This window comes from Mytilus californianus, unplaced genomic scaffold (genome assembly GCF_021869535.1).
Source record: "Mytilus californianus isolate M0D057914Y unplaced genomic scaffold, xbMytCali1.0.p SCAF_14, whole genome shotgun sequence".
Lineage (NCBI taxonomy): Eukaryota > Metazoa > Mollusca > Bivalvia > Mytilida > Mytilidae > Mytilus > Mytilus californianus.
In genome coordinates, this window is record NW_026262626.1 from 5,669,403 (window position 1) to 5,687,929 (window position 18,527).

Sequence of the window (18,527 nt, forward strand, 5' to 3'; positions counted from 1 at the left end):
AACATGCAATTTCACCAAGGACGAAAAAATAAAGATATAATTCTCTTTTAGCCATAGCGTTGTCAGTTTATCTTCAACTTATGAGTTCGAATGTCGCTTTGGTATCTTTAGCCTCTCTTTAGACAAATAGCTGACGAAGGTACCGGCTCGGGATTTGGATCAAATAAGTTTTGGTTTAGCACCAACTCTCTTTAATTTCTTGAAGCAACAATATATTAAGATAAATATTGCAATTAAAAAAAAGTTTCTTTACAGGTAAAAGAGCTAAGTATGCTGTATGCGCGTTTTGATTGCGTAAGACTCTTCATTTGAGCTTGAATCAGTTGGAAGGCCGTAATGATATTGAGTCGAAGACGCTTAAAACCAAATATTCCAAATGAAAATGAAATATCAATACTTTCATGTGCCCTGTCGTAATTGTTATTCTGAAAGTAGTTAAACTACTTCCTCGTTCATAGAGCTAGGTGATCCTATTTGTTTGGAAGTCCTTGTGGATGATCGATCAAATTACACAATGCAAGAGATGTTTTATGACCTTCTCATGCTTTTTATTTCATATATTCTAAATGTAATATATTTTTGGCAGACATACAACAGTGAACAAACAAAATACTGGTGATCGAAAGGATAAGTACACGAATGTTGCATATTGTTAATTTAAACATTTAATCACATGTCAATATCAAAATTTGCTTATGGTATTATGTCATATTATCTATATTAAGTAAAGGGTATTTTCAATCTTTTTATCAATATCATATCGCCATGTTGGAAAAAAAACCTTCGATATAGCACAGTAGAGTTGTAATAACAGCTGGCAGGTATGTACAGTATAATGTACATTATTTGGATATTACGATCAGTTAGTCAAAATACAAATATTTACGATAACGTTAATTTGCAGTTTTGTACATATATATTTTACAGGTTGAACACAGTCGGGGAGGGGTGAAACATTTTGTAATCTCTGTCCTGCCTTTTTATTTTTCACTCTGTTCGGTCCTGCCTTTTTTTATTAGTTTATCCTGACTTTTTTTACACAAATTATCATCCTGCTTTTTTTTTGCCAAGTTGCTCATCCTGCCTTTTTTTTTAATCAAAACTCCTGTCCTGCTTTTTTTAAAATTTCATCCTAGCCCCTCCATAAAAATCAAATGGTAGCTCCCTAAACAGGTTGGGAACAATCCTCCAAATGGGGAGCTATTGCCTAAATGTGTAACAACAACCTCAATTGAGTAATGATTTGATAGTGTTAAATTAAACCAAAAAAAATCTTAGCGGAGTCTTTTTACTTCAAAGGGCACAAATTTATAGAAAATGGAACAACTTCTTCTAAAGAAACGTTCTTTTATTTTGAGTTTTAAAAACGTTAGTAGCCTTGAAAATTGTCAATTTGTCGAAGTTTTCATAGCCTTATAACTTCTCAGTAAATCAGGTTATTGGTCTTTGAAGTGTAAAATCTGTATAAGAAATAATAGTTTTTTTTAACAGTAGAAAAGAATCCCTCATTTGAGGGATGGTTACTCATTCTGGGAACTATTCCCCAGTTGGCTTCTTGTCCCCAATCTGCTAAGTTGGGAATAATAACATGTTTGGATAATTATCACAAATTGGATGTATATTTGATTAGAATGCAAATTGAAATATTTTGTATTTCAGTAGTGACAACTTTTTTGGTTAATGACTCTTCAAAAAGCTAAATCAGTTGCTAGATGTATCCCTCTGTTTTCCTAAATTTTCCAAGGGTCTAAATTCATGAACAATAAGTATCAAGAATAGTGCTTTCAAAAAGTTGTTGCTTTTATCTAAATATTTGCAATTTTCGCTTTATGATATATTTTTCCCGGAAACTAAACTATATATAGCTAATCAGATAAAATATCTTGAAATCTCTATCTGTTTGTATAATCTTTTATATGACAGATAGAAAAAAAAATTAATCCCGTTTCACTTTCGATTTTTAAATTTCTGTAAGTTTTATCATATTCTATTTTCAAATGTTGTACTAACAAAACACAAAATAAAGATTATAGGTTTCACGATTAAAATAAAATAAAAGTTACAATAGTCAACGCTATTGGCTGTCTTGATCTTGTTATATATAAAGAGTTTTGCATCTATTCTATTAGAAATGCTATTAAAAACCATAAGCTTACACATTTCCTGTTTCAATACAGCTTAATGGCAAAATTGTTGCAGTCAAACCAGTTTCAGTTAGGATTCCGGTTTTTGAATGGTTTATTGTAAGGTTTAAAAATTGTTTTGGTTTTACAGTTTCCAAACAAATTAAAAGTTCTGATAATGGTTTGTTCAACTATTCAAACCAAACGAGAGGGTTGATATGTTTCAGTTTTTCTAGAAACATATGTAAACCCTGTTTCGATTTCAAGCTATTTTGGAACCAGTTTAGCGGAAAAAATATATCAATGTTTATCATATAGCGAAAAAATACAACAAACTATACTTAAAAGGGAAATTTGGCAAGTCAAGTTTCTATTAAGGGGGTGACACGGGGTGCCCTTTTCCCAAATCCCGCTTTTTTGTAATTTTTTCCCACTTCCCACTTTTCGTCAGTCTTTTTTCCCAAATCCCACTTTTTTAAGCCCTAAATTCCATATCCCTTTTTTTTACCCCTATATCCCAAAAACGTGTCATCCCCATTTCTATTTAGTGTGACGGTTATGTTGTGTAATTATATAAGTGTAAAAAGCATGCAAAAGGATTTTTTTTTATTACATAACTTATCGCATTAACACCTTTATCTATCTTAATATTGAAACTTATATAAGTTTTATCAATAGTTCAATAAGATAATTGACTTCAATATTTTATTTCATTGCAAAACTCCTTACTTTCACCTGTCATACAATAGTTACTAGAGTGAGACGTTATGTGGCATGTGTACGAGTTACACTGTATAGAGGAATTAATTTGATTTAGACTCTATATCATACTTACTTCGTGAAAATATTCCTGTTGTAACCAAACCGTTGTATATTATAGTATTTATGTAATTGCATCAATGCTTTTGATGTATATATGATCATGATTTTATGAAATCATTTCTTATGAATTGCTTAGAGCAAAAATAAAATAAAAATTTGATCGACACGTCAATCATGGAAAAAATCCTATCAAGAAGATTAAAAAAAGTGAAGTTATTTTTTTTCCTGGCTTACATGCTCACTTACAAAGAAAACATAAGTAGTTGTTGTCGTTGATGTATTTATTGAGGGTTCAACTAATCTGCAAGTTTCATTTGGTATGCCATAGACATATAGCATGCACTCTGAATCATTACAGTTCTGAAATTTGAAACTCTTTCAATGCAGGTAAACGAGGGACTCGTGCACGATATAATGTACTTTGAAGAATTAAAAGATCTTCGAGAAAGATATCGAGCTTTATCTTTAAGATCCGGAGATAGTAGTCAAATCACTAATCCAATTGTTGTTCCTGGATACCAACAACTTCAGAAGCAGCGATCTGAAATTTTGCCTAGTGGGCAATACCAGACATTTACAGGTCAGGATTCAGACAACGACGGTCAGCAAGAGTTCGTTGATCGATCCGGAGACAATCTTTCAAACACAGAAGCGGATTTATATGAAATTGCAAAAAGAGTACACGAACAACAAAAGAGAAGGTACTTATTTACGGATTTGTCAGATACAAATAATAATGAGTGTTTGGTAATAGAACATAAAAGACAAAATCCTCCAAAATACGGAACTTATAGTAACGAAGATGTGAGATGCAAATCGTATCAAGGATGGGAATCTGAGTGTGAAAGGCCTACTATGCTTTTTGCAAAGTCTGGGTTCTTTTACAGAGGTAAGATGTACATAAACCTTTAGTCAGAGTCATTTTCTAGCCCGAAAGAAACAAAGTCTTCAGTCATTACCCTGTGGTGATATATTTATCTTTAAAGACCCAAATAGTGCTAGAAACTTGTCGTATCTCATTGAATACATGTTAGTTTTTGCATTTCAATAACATTATATAAGCTGGTAGATAAGACACGAATATACCTTCGCTCTACTTGATACCCAAAATACATATGTGTAATAAAGTTTACTGCTCTATATGTACTGAAATGTACATCGTAAAATATTTCCATACACCAAATATAGTTGACCTACTGCATACAGTATTAGAAAAACAGACCAAAACACACAAAAAAACTTAATATTGAGCAATGAACTGTGAAAATGAGGTCAAGGTAAAATAAAACCTGCCATACTGACATGTACATCGTAAAATATTTCCATACACCAAATATAGTTGACCTACTGCATACAGTATTAGAAAAACAGACCAAAACACACAAAAAAACTTAATATTGAGCAATGAACTGTGAAAATGAGGTCAAGTCAAATAAAACCTGCCATACTGACATGTACATCGTAAAATATTTCAATACACCAAATATAGTTGGCCTATTGCATACAGTATTAGAAAAACAGACCAAAACACAAAAACTTAAAATTGAGCAATAAACCGTGAAAATGAGGTCAAGGTAAAATAAAACCTGCCAGACTGACATACACATCGTAAAATATATCCATACACCAAATATAGTTAACCTATTGCATACAGTATTAGAAAAACAGACCAAAACGCAAAAACTAAACTATTGCCACTGAACCATGAAATGAAGTCAAAGTCAGATGACACCTGCCAGTTGGACATGTACACCTTGCAATCATTACATACACCAAATATAGAAGACCTATTGCTTATAGTATCTGAGATATGGACTTGACCACGAAAACTTAACCTTGTTCACTGATCCATGAAATGAGGTCGAGTTCAAGTGAAAACTGTCTGACAGGCATGAGGACCTTGCAAGGTATGCACATACCAAATATAGTTATCCTCTTACTCATAATAAGAGAGAAATTAACATTACAAAAATCTTAACTTTTTTTCAAGTAGTCACTGAACCATGAAAATGAGGTCAAGGAACATGGACATATGACAGACGGAAAATCTTCACATCATAAGGCATCTATATACAAAGTATGAAGCATCCAGGTCATCTACCTTCTGAAATATTAAGCTTTTAAGAAGTTATTTAACGCCGCCGCCGAATCACTATCCCTATGTCGAGCTTTCTGCGACAAAAGTCGCAGGCTCGACAATAAAAACGATGATACGTTCTCGAAGGCTAAGTGAACATTGAAATTCACTTCATATAATACAGCTCCATTGAAGCTGGGAGAATTCTTTGTGTGTTCTTATTATAAGTATTCATTTTGCTAATGGTTAGTTATCATAACAACTAAGCATACCAGTATTACAATCGGTCTTTGTTAAGTTTTCTAACACAAAAAAGGAGATCAGACAAAACATGGGGCAATTAAAAAAACAAAAGTTAAAGAAACACTTCTACCATGTACGACAAAACGACGAAAAGACAAACAACGGATCACAAAATACTTCAAAGAAAACTAAAGATTGAGCAGCACGAATCCCAGCAAACATGGGACTGAACACTGGTGCTCCGGAACGAGAAGCAGTTCCTGCTCCACTCATGGCATACATCGGTGACAAGTCGCATTCAGTAATCAATAAAAGTGGAATATATCCATGGTCATCAGTGACACAAGTATTCTATTTAGGTCATCCAAATAATGATAGCGTTCTTAAAACTTTCGAAGGAATGACTTTTTTTTTACCATTTGGACCCATTAGTTCAAAGCCTTACTTGTACGCAGTAATAATACTATTAACATTACCAATTTTACTGCACCAGATGCGCATTTAGACAATAAATGTCTCTTTCGTAATGCTAGAGGCCAAACTATTTGAAAAACCAAAACTTATACAAAAATAACCCTCTGTCATATAAATCATGATATGACACGCAAGCAATTGATATAGTTTTAACCGGGAGATATTAACTCCACATGCAGGCACTGCTAAAATGTTGCTTCACAGAAAAGGAAAGTTCACAATGTTTAGGATATGACGCAGACTTGACTGTATCTGTGGTATCCTTTTTTCATAATCAGTGGAATAGATGCGATCAACATAGTCACAAAACTTTCAATAATCAAGTTAGACTACATCAGCTATATATAGGAGCATGAAACTACAAGGAAAGTCAACTTTATTTCGTTTTTTCTTTGAAAGCTTCCGGTTCCTACGAATAGCGGAACAAGTCGAAAAAGAAGTTTCACATAGGAATGCCGACGGTATGTTTGAAAACATGTCCACCAAATGTGACAATAATGTTGTCAATGAAAAAATCTTGAGGATGTCAATTTAAGACATCCTTTTGCTTGAATCAGAGCTATTTTTTTTTTATATATAAAGTATGAATTGTAACTTCCGAAAACAATTGCATCTATGTTGGTCATGTTTATAAAAAAAACCTAGTTATTCTAATTTTTCTATAAGCTTAGAATGAAAAACACGTACAGGAATATACCAGTAAATTGGATATCGATGGAAAACCTACTATACATAGACTGAACTGAATAAAAATAATACTTTATAAATTTCGTGCGTCCGGATTGCTTATCTGGATTTACCTTCATCTATAACGCTCAAACCTAATCATTTGAAAGTCAGGCATGTATAAAAACGTAGAAACATTTGGAGCAATATGTGATCAAAGGGGATCTAACAAGAATAGCCCAATTCATCTCAGGTCAACTTAATTGAGGTAGTTGGAACCTTACTTTCTTAATAATTTTTAAATTATCCACGGGGATTTTTATTTTAGAAAAGTATGATATAAATCATGTCAGTACATAAGCACTGGCTACTTCGCTGGTGATAACTGGTGGTAACTAGTGATCCTCAGTAATCACTTGACTTTCTTGTTTCATGGTTTCAATAATTAGGTTTTGGTGACATGACGACTTGCTTCCAGTGTGGATTTGTTTACAAAAACTGGAGCAGGGATGCCGATCCCATCATTACCCATTCCACTCATCGATCTGACTGTGACTTCATATCAGAACTAAAAGAGAAAGGAGTACTATCTAGTGAAAATATCATCACAAAAACGGACACTGTAAGTTAATTTAACTTAAAAAGATGACACATATATACAAACGATGTGCGGTAACACTTACTAAAGACTGGGTCTTTGATAGATTTTACACGTGGAAGAAATTTACTTTCAATTAAAAAAAAACGTTTAAAAGCGTGCACAAAATACACAAAAATAACAATCACTTAAAAATCGCGTTCTTTTGTTTGTAAATCAAGACAAGTAGTATAATTTAAACATTAAACAAACTTCAGGAATCATCACATCATTTCAAAATCTGAAAACAGTTTCCAAATCCATTGATATATCAAACTAAGAAGCATGTTCTCTTATTTGTTTCATTTGTTTTAATTTCTAAGTATGAAGAAACAACCTTAAAAACTATAGCGGAAGGTTGTCCTTCATCAATTATTATATATACTTGGAACAGGGTCTAATTGTTTGAAAAAAAGTGAGGAATACCGGAAATACAATAATGCTTCTGACAAAAAGACTAACAGTATGATTTCTATTACAGAAATAGCAGAACGTCTGACGCCAAAATAAAATCGTTAATCTAAATTAGGATTGGAGATTCTGCAAAGTTTTATGAATTTCAAGCAATTAATCATAAAATTCCTCACATTGTCTATCAGACGAAGTTGACTGGATATTGAAAAGAATCTACTGTGTATTCTAAATTTACTTTTCTTTAAGATTTCTACTAGTATCATTCTGGGACCAATATAACTTGTATCAGTATTAGTATTAGTCCCAGTATCTTTGTATGAATATACTGCTGAATGTTTTCGGTACACGATATTTGACATTGGATATTCAACAGATATCACAAACAGAATATATTGATGATATGTTTAAATTTGAAGTTCATCCCTGCTTTGTGCTAGACTGAGTCCGATTTTCAGTCATCTATAAGACAATGGAACAGTTCGTATGAAGATATGTCACTCTCATGGGCATCTTTTTTTCAACATCAAAGCTGAACAGCATTTGTTGTTACTCCCAAAACATGACGAGTCCTTAGACTAGGGATAGCTAAACCAAATGCAATGCAATTTGTTTGTATAACGCTTTGAAATATAAGCCTTTTAATCAAGGAATCCACGGTTGACATATCCGTAGTGTGGGCATCATTTTGAATAAACTGTCATATTAATTTTTCTCTCTGCCTACGATCCTTCGAATATATAGCATAGAAAATGACGGTATAACAATCACCTGCAATTGTGGTGTAATGAATTTGATAACAATGTGTATCATTAACACCCCGATTTGTTTGAATGCAGATAACGTTTAATGGTTTTATCTTGATAAATGTATATACAAATGTATATAAAACATTCTTATTATTACATTAAAATAAAAACAAGACAGTGTTAACGCCTACTTTATAAGGGAAAACATCCATGTTGTTTAATAACACATTATGATTGCTACAACAATAATGAATCATCACCAAAATTTAAATTTTATAAATCCCTCATATTTACAGTAGGTGTTCAATTCATAAAAATGTTGATCTTCTATTGACTGAAGGATGAATAATTTGATTTCGTCAGATGCTTTCACTTTGTATGAAAACACCCCATACCATATGAAAGCAACCCATGATTATAGAATTATTACCTCCGCGTACCTAATTATTGAATACTATTTTTTTTCGCAAAGTCGTGTACTTCGTGCAAACTATTATGCTTTCAAAATTATCATGATTTCCTCGATAGAGGGTTTCTGCTTACAAGGAAGCTATTAAACTAGGAGCCCAAAGTGGTGAAGTTGAAGTCATCCCTTCAAAATTTTAAGAACGCCATGACGAGTTGGTTGACCTTGACGGAATAACTGTTTCCCAGATGATGACAGATGTGTTCCAATTGTCGGAAACACAATCCCGTCATTTTTTCCTCGAATGTTACCTACCAATAAGACTTACCACCGGGTCTGTAATAACATGAGCAGCGAGACGGGTGCCACATGTGGAGCAGGATCTGCTTACCCTTCTGGAATACATGAGATCACCCAGTTTTTATGCGGGGTTCGTGTTTCTCAGTGTTTAGCTTTCTATGCTGTGTTTTTTAGACTGTTGCTTATCTTTTTGTCGTTTTCCGTTTCTTTTTTGCCATGGCATTATCAGTTCGTTTTTGACTTATGAGTTTGACTATCCCTTTGGAATAATATATATATATATATATCATGTAATGTGTTACAACTCTAGATTCTACTGACGCGGAAAGGTAACACTAGGCCACCGAAAGCTGAATTTTTAGTTCAGTCTAGGTGGCCGAGTGGTTTAGAGCGCTGGACACAGTGCAGGCGTTGTTGTCTCGATATCTCAATAGCATGAGTTCGAATCCCGGCGAGGGAAGAACAAAAATTTGCTTCCGCAAATTTGCAGATTTAACATTGTTGTGCTGATATTTAGAGTAATTTTGAATATAATATGTGTTTTCAGCCGTGTATCACCTTAACTGGTGATCCAATGCATGGATCTGTCGTAGAGTTGTCACTTTTTAGACGTACTTATATATATGTTACAGGCATTTTCTAAATTTAGGCATTTTGTAAAATGCCTTAAAACTTTAGGCATTTTCTAAAATGACTGTAAGATTCAGGCATTTTACATAATGACTGTAAGATTCAGGCATTTTACAAAATGACTATTTTTTCTAGGCATTTTATAAAATGCCTGGAAAAATTGAAAGGCATTTTATGAAAGCTTTGAACAACAGAGCAGTTTTTGAACTTTTGATTTTGCAATTTGATTGGGGACTTTCCTTTTTGAATTTTCCTCGGAGTTCAGTATTTTGTGATTTTACTTTTTATTTATGATAATTACTGAATGTTAAAGCTTGCAATTTAAGAGTTTTAATAATCAAAAATAAAGTTTTACTGAATTATTCCAAATTCACACAAGTACAGAACTCGACAATTATTTGTTATTTCTTAAAAATGTTTTGATGACAGAACTGTTACACAAAATTTGTCCTATTTTGTTTTGCAAATACATTTCGGAGTAAAATCTGGTTTTAGCATTTCGACCACATTTGGAGAAACTTGGATCATGACACATTTAGTTTTTTCGTTACCTTTGCTGATAAAACACTTAACGTTCGACAACATTGGGTTTCGAAATAAGCACACACGTCACATATGAATATCTTCTTTTTCATATGTTCCCAAAAGATTCAAAGTACATTATCATGATGAGTTTGACTTGTATCTTTTGGTTTTTAGCTTTTAAAGGACTGAAGCAGATATGCCCATGACGGGTGATGCAGCAACAACAGGGGATGCTTACCCTGTCAATGCAACGTTATTTGTCTCTTTTGGGTCGATTTTTGAGATTTAACTTCTGTCTCAATAATTCATCAGATGGCAAAGACCCATGAATTTCCTTGAGGCGGTGAAGATGAAGATACTCATATCTTTACATCACACCCAAACAATGCCTTGTATGGCGAAAACCATGCTATACAGGGGAATTTGTTTGGATGTGGATGTATAAATTCTCATTCTGTCTGAATGGGGACATTACATATATTGCAACATGTTAGTAAAGTGCTACACTCTCTGCACGTTAAGAACTCTTTGACCGTTCTGCAGGTGGAATTTTCTGTCCCTATCCAAAATACCTTCATTTCAAGCGGCAGTCGAAATTTCTGTCCTTTATCCAAGTTAATCCACTGCTGAAATAACTCATATGAATTATAACCAAATTGTTTTCGTCTTAAAAATGCATGAAATATTTGCTACTGAAAGCAAGCAAATCAATCAGTCAATTAAAAACAAACTACTTTTTCTCAGCTTCATATGTTTCACTTCACTGTTTTGATTCGATTTTCTAAAAATTCGTTTGTAAATTTTGTTCTATTAAAAGAACAATTTGTCCTTCTGCCATTTTGACAAAATAATCATAAATTTACTATCTAAAAATACAGAGTGAGTACATACCTAACGTAGTTTCACTAAAAAGAACATATCATATGACATACAAACTTTCCCAGCTGGTTTTTGAAAAATAAATTAATTCTACCGAACCATTAGTTATTTTCTTTGCAAGATGTTGTGTTTTTGTCCACTTTTTGTCATATGCATCTCAATGATATCCTTTTTCTACAAATTGCATGAAATTGAACAGGCAATTTGTTGAATTTTGTTTCAAAATTTCAGTCATTTTACATAATGACTAGGTATTTTTAGTCATTTTATATAATGCCTGTCAAGGTTAGGCATTTTATAAATTGCCTGAAAATTCAGTCATTTTACAAAATGCCTAAATTTAGAAAATGCCTGTAACATATATATACCTTTTAAAGATTCGATGCACTGTTTATTGTTCCTGATGTATTTTTTTGTAATTCTGTTATATGTTTTAAGTATATTACAAGTTTTAGAGTTTGAGTTAATTCGGTGGGCATGAATTTAAAAACTAATGCTACTTTTAACTACAAATAAATGATCTGAGTAGATAATTGTAACATAATTATATGATACCGAATCATTATTTTATTAAAAATAAATGTTGTTGTATATGCAAAAGGAATGATTCAAATTGTATTTAAATTTCATTTTTAATTTTGAGACTAATCGAGTAATGACCCCCTTTCACGTACATTTAAATAAAAGTTGTACATTGAATAAAATCTATCAACCATTGGAGTTGTTAACAATCTGATCAAAGTAGTTTTCCTTCAATATGATTCAAAAATACGATTTCAAATATCGATGCTCAGTGTAACAGTGGTTTGATTCCGCCAGTGTACTTTATCCGGAGGAAGAAAATCTCCAGTGATTTTTATCCTCCAACAAAAATTCACTAGGTTTTTCTATCCGGGTCCAGTGTAAAACATCCACCAGTCATTATAAGGTTCTAAAAAGGGTTCTTTGAAGGGGAAATATATATAAAATGTGGCTTAATAGTTTTTAGTGTATTTGAAACTTGCATAGCTGATCTATATAAAAAGTAGAGAGTTTTCATCCAAGGAATGTTCACACTAGTGTTTTTGAACCAGGAATGATTACACTAGTGATTTTGTACCGGAATGATTGCACTAGTTATTTTATACCGGGATTAATTACACTTTAGATCCATACATTGAAGAAGTGATTAGTACTCATTTTGAAAACACGATAACACAATAATGCTTATTAACGAATAAGATTTAAATAATTTTTCTATGCAAATCTATAAAATCATATGCTTTTAAATTGTCACTAATTGTAATATTTATATTTATTGGACTACCGTTTTTCTGTGTATTTGCTCTTCGGTCGACTTGGATATAAAATCATATCTTCTTTGTCAATATCAAAGGATGCTTCTATAATTGAAACTTTATGTAAGAACAAATCTTTAAATTTGGTTCATATCAAGTTCAATGTCCTGATCATTGATAAAGTATTTTGAGTTATAAAAATATCCTCCTCGTCATCATCAATATTATTTACTAGATTGACTCCGATTAATTAAACTGGTTCCTTGAATATTATTTTAATTTTAACCCATTTATTTATGTAAACAATAAACCGGTCTAATATAAACAAAACAACAATATCAAGATCGACGCTTTCACACTATTTACATCCAATATTCTCTAGTGAAAAACAGTTACCCGGAATAAATACACGGCGGAATAAAAGTACGCTTACACTCAGCAGCAACATCAAAGTTTTGACCACTTTTTATATAAACTTTGCTTAACACTTACATGACTAAGCTCTAATGTTTGTTTTGTTTTGTTTCTTTCATTGCTATTTACATTTCCGTTTGTTGCAGCTTTCCTTTTTGATAAACAAGTCTGAATACGCCTTAATTGGTATTGTCCCTTACGTTTAAATGGATTTATAATTTATCTATATGATGATTTATGTAATAGTTATACACCGAGGGATAGGTGTGTCTGGATAAGAAACCCCGTCGGCCGGAGGCCGGAGGGTTTTTTTTATCCAGACACGCCGTATCCCGAGGTGTATAACTAACTTACACCCCATTCTAAACCCTATATTTGTTAACATTGATTATTAAATGAAAAAATAAAAAAAAACCGATAGCATATTTATTGACAATATCAAACTATGATGTTTTCTAAGATTTTTTTTTATTACATGAAACCCCACTAGTAACCTTTCTTAGGGTATCTTTGTTCAAACTTTGACAAGTGAGTATATTTTACAAATGTCAAGTTGTTTTGCATATTCCCGTTAAATCCATGGGCTAAAATGGATCAGCGGGTCAAGGTTGACCGTTTCGTGTATTCTTATTACAAACAAAAAATACATCATGCTCCTTGTATGCAGTTCTCAATATGGACGTGTATAAGACGGACGACATTATGTGGCAAGCGTTGGATTTGGTAGAAGAGACTTAAGATAAAGGCAATATTATAACCCAAAGTACTTACCTGTATCAGTGTAATAAAGGTAATCATAACTGTATTTTATATCTTACGGTTTTATAACCCCCGCCCCCCCCCCCCCCTCTTCTCGAGAAAAAACAAACATTCATATTCGGACAAACTAAGGGATAGGTGTGACCCGACTACCAGACACGCTCAACATACAAAGATACAGATTTAGTATTAAGGCACTCCCTTTTTGGGGGCAAACAGGGGCTGATCCAGCTGGGGTTTCCCAACTCAAGAGAAAAAAAGGGGGGGGGGGGGGTCCAACCATTCAAATGCATTGATCTTTTAAATAAAAGTCGGGTCCAAACCGCGGAACCCCCACCCCCAGATCGGCCAATGGGTAACAAGGGAGGGGGGTCCTGGGAGTTAGAATCCCCATTTTTTAAAAGACCAATGCTTAAGAATAGAGACATATGACTGGGATAACAAAAAAATACCTTCAAGCAAAGGAGTATTTAAAGGATTATTTTTGTATTCAAAATAGATGCTTAATTTTTTTTTTCGCTATTCGAATTTCCTAAAATGTGTTTATTTAATATCTTGAAACAATTTTCTTATGTTCATGCTATTTAAAAAATCATCAATTTCTATTGTTACGAATAACAATGGACTTTGTTTGCGGGATGTAGAAGCAGGGGTTTCCAGAAACCCCGCTCGTCACACCCTGTGGTCAAAATCCTTTGTTATTCGTAACAATAGATATATTCAATTTACACTTGTTTTAGAAATAGAAACTATGAAGTATAACAATAGAACTGGGGTGTAACTCTATTTCCACTGTTCAATTACAGCTTGGCTGGAATAGTTTACATTGCATTAAGTTACTGGAAGTTTTGTCAAAATAAATGATTCATTTAATTAAAGACTAAAAACCTAAGATAATATTTGAGGGTGGTAAAGGGTTATTTTCGTGCAATGTTTTCGGACCTTTTTATTTCACGTGTTTTCGTGTTTTGACGTTTTATTTCTCGTTTTCTCGTGTTTGGTTCGATGTGCGAGCTTCGTGTTTCCCCTTATTTATTTTTCGTGTTTCGTGTCGGTACTATATATTTCTAGTGCTTGTCCCGCATTTGATTGAAAAGTAAACTTGGACTAATTCAAAGTCAGCCCGGATATTGTTTTAAATTATGTATTAATGAACCGGTTCCCAGGATATTAATTGCTCTCTTCTTTGATAGCCTATAAGTACTTGAATAACCGTATCAATTAGTTGAAATGGAGGAAAATTCAAAACACATTGTTGAATGCATTATTATACTTTTATGTCCATTAATAATGACTGCATGATCTCCAAGAACGGCTGAGAAATAACTTCTAGTACTTTTTTCCTTAATATTTACGATTTTATTTCTCGTGCTTCGTTTTTCCCGATTTTTATTTTCCGTGCAACGTTTTTGCGATTTTTATTTCACGTGTTTCCGTGTTAAGATCCCCCCTTTACCACCCTCATATATGAACAGAACGCATAACCCTCTTTTAAATTTTCAATTACTGTGGCATTCATTTGAACGTGGATATTTTTTTGCAATCTGGATTGACCTTCATCATGCCCGCTTATAATTATTTGTCATGAATCAACATAAAACAGTAATGAATAAAAAATGCAACCAAAAGGACAATTTTTTTTCAGAATTACATAATACATTTCAAATTATTCAAATTTCATTAGATTACATTTCACCCGGTTGTTTCGATTTCTAAGCCAGATGATATATGCTCGTATACATAAACACTTTAAAAAATTTAATTTGTCTATAAGTTTAGAATGAAAAATACATACAGGAATTTACCAGTAAATTGGATATCGATGGAAAACCTACTTTACATAGACTGAATGAAAATAATACTTTATAAATTTCGTGCGTCCGGATTGCTTATCTGGATTTACCTTCATCTGTAACGCTCAAACCTAATCATTTGAAAGTCGGGCATGCATAAAAACGTAGAAACATTTGGAGCAATATGTGATCAAAAGGGGACGTAACAAGAATAGCCCAATTCATTTCAGGTCAACTTAATTGAGGAAGTTGGAACCTTACTTTCTTAATAATTTCTAAATTATCCACGGGGATTTTTTTTTATAGAAAAGTATGATATAAATCATGTCAGTATATAAACACTGGCTACTTCGCTGGTGATAACTGGTGATCCTCAGTAATCACTTGACTTTCTTGTTTCATGATTTTAATAATTAGGTTTTGGTGACATGACGACTTGCTTCCAGTGTGGATTTGTTTACAAAAACTGGAGCAGGGATGCCGATCCCATCATTACCCATTCAACTCATCGATCTGACTGTGACTTCATATCAGAACTAAAAGAGAAAGGAGTACTATCTAGTGAAAATATCATCACAAAAACGGACACTGTAAGTTAATTTAACTTAAAAAGATGACACATATTACAAACGATGTGCGGTAACACTTACTAAAGACTCGGTCTTTGATAGATTTTACACGTGGAATAAATTTACTTTCAATGAAAAAAAAACGTTTAAAAGCGTGCACAAAAAGTACACAAAAATAACAATCACTTAAAAATCGCGTTCTTTTGTTTGTAAATCAAGACAAGTAGTATAATTTAAACATTAAACAAACTTCAGGAATCATCACATCATTTCAAAATCTGAAAACAGTTTCCAAATCATCCATTGATATATCAAACTAAGAAGCATGTTCTCTTATTTGTTTCATTTGTTTTAATTTCTAAGTATGAAGAAACAACCTTAAAAACTATAGCGGAAGGTTGTCCTTCATCAATTATTTAATATACTTGGAACAGGGTCTAATTGTTTGAAAAAAAGTGAGAAATACCGGAAATACAATAATGCTTCTGACAAAAAAGACTAACAGTATGATTTCTATTACAGGAATAGCAGAACGTCTGACGCCAAAATAAAATCGTTAATCTGAAATAGAATTGGAGATTCTGCAAAGTTTTATGAATTTCAAGCAATTAATCATAAAATTCCTCACATTGTCTATCAGACGAAGTTGACTGGATATTGAAAAGAATCTACTGTGTATTTTAAATTTACTTTTGTATAAGATTTCTACTAGTATCATTCTGGGACCAATATAACTTGTATCAGTATTAGTATTAGTCCCAGTATCTTTGTATGAATATACTGCTGAATGTTTGCGGTACACGATATTTGACATTGGATATTCAACAGATATCACAAACAGAATATATTGATGATATGTTTAAATTTGAAGTTCATCCCTGCTTTGTGCTAGACTTAGTCCGATTTTCAGTCATCTATAAGACAATGGAACAGTTCGTATGAAGAAATGTCACTCTCATGGGCATCTTTTTTTCAACATCAAAGCTGAACAGCATTTGTTGTTACTCCCAAACATGACGAGTCCTTAGACTAGAGATAGCCAAACCCAATGCAATGCAATTTGTTTGTATAACGCTTTGAAATATAAGCCTTTTAATCAAGGAATCCACGGTTGACATATCCGTAGTGTGGGCATCATTTTGAATAAACTGTCATATTAATTTTTCTCTCTGCCTACGATCCTTCGAATACATAGCATAGAAAATGACGGTATTACAATCACCTGCAATTGTCATGATTGTGGTGTAATGAATTTGATAACAATGTGTATCATTAACACCCCGATTTGTTTGAATGCAGATAACGTTTAATGGTTTTATCTTGATAAATGTATATACAAATGTATATATAACATTCTTATTATTACATTAAAATAAAAACAAGACAGTGTTAACGCCTACTTTATAAGGGAAAACATCCATGTTGTTAAATAACACATTATGATTGCTACAACAATAATGAAACCGAATCATCACCAACATTTAAATTTTATAAATCCCTCATATTTACAGTAGGTGTTCAATTCATGAAAATGTTGATCTTTTATTGACTGAAAGATGAATAATTTGATTTCGTCAGATGCTTTCACTTTATATGAAAACAACCCATACCATATGAAAGTAACCCATGATTATAGAATTATTACCTCCGCGTACTTAATTATTGAATACTATTTTTTTTCGCAAAGTCGTGTACTTCGAGCAAACTATTATGCTTTCAAAATTATCATGATTTCCTCGATAGAGGGTTGCTGCTTACAAGGAAGCTATTAAACTAAGAGCCAAAAGTGGTGAAGTTGACGTCATCCCTTCAAAATTTTAAGAACGGCATGACGAGTTGGTTGACCTTGGCGGAATATAATTATGTTTCCCAGATGACAGATGTGTTCCAATTGTCGGAAACACAATCCACCTCATCTTTTCCTCGAATGTTACCTACCAATACGACTTACCACCGGGTCTGTAATAACATGAGCAACGAGACGGGTGCCACATGTGGAGCAGGATCTGCTTACCCTTCTGGAATACCTGAGATCACCCCGTTTTTATGCGGGGTTCGTGTTTCTCAGTGTTTAGCTTTCTATGCTGTGTTTAATAGACTGTTGTTTATCATTTGGTCGTTTTCCGTTTCTTTTTTGCCATGGCATTATCAGTTCGTTTTTGACTATCCCTTTGGAATAATATATATGTGGTCTAAAGCTCTGGACACAGTGCAGGCGGTGTTGTCTCGATATCTCAATAGCACGAGTTCGAATCCCGGCGAGGGAAGAACAAAAATTTGCTTCCGCAAATTTTCAGATTTAAAATTGAGAATGGAAATGGGGAATGTGTCAAAGAGACAACAACCCGACCATAGAGCAGACAACAGCCGAAGGCTACCAATGGGTCTTCAATGCAGCGAGATACTCCCGCACCCGGAGGCGTCCTTCAGCTGGCCCCTAAACAAATATGTATATTAGTTCAGTGATAATGGACGTCATACTAAACTCCAAATTATACACAGGAAACTAAAATTAAAAATGATACAAGACTAACAAAGGCCAGAGGCTCCTGACTTGGGACAGGCGCAAAAATGCGGCGGGGTTGAACATGTTTTTTAGATCTCAACCCTCCCCCTATACCTCTAGCCAATGTAGAAAAAACAAACGCACAACAGTACGCACAGTAAAACTCAGTATAAGAGAAGTCCGAGTCCGATGTCAGAATAGGAAACAAAAGAAAATAAACAAAATGACAATAATACATAAATAACAACAGACAACTAGCAGTTACTG

At 33.2% G+C, this 18,527-nt stretch overlaps 1 long non-coding RNA gene across 3 annotated transcripts; it reads left to right on the forward strand.

The window, feature by feature from the left end:
* The first annotated feature begins 736 nt into the window (after positions 1-736).
* LOC127724096 (uncharacterized) lies at positions 737-17,137 on the forward strand. Of its 3 annotated transcripts, none has more exons than XR_007992322.1 (4): positions 737-821; positions 3,333-3,834; positions 6,855-7,027; positions 16,277-17,137. It is a non-coding gene; the product is annotated as an uncharacterized LOC127724096 (long non-coding RNA). The 3 variants fall into 3 exon arrangements; XR_007992321.1 differs by lacking the exon at positions 6,855-7,027 and adding an exon at positions 15,603-15,775; XR_007992320.1 differs by lacking the exon at positions 16,277-17,137 and adding an exon at positions 7,524-8,369.
* The last annotated feature ends 1,390 nt before the right edge of the window (positions 17,138-18,527 follow it).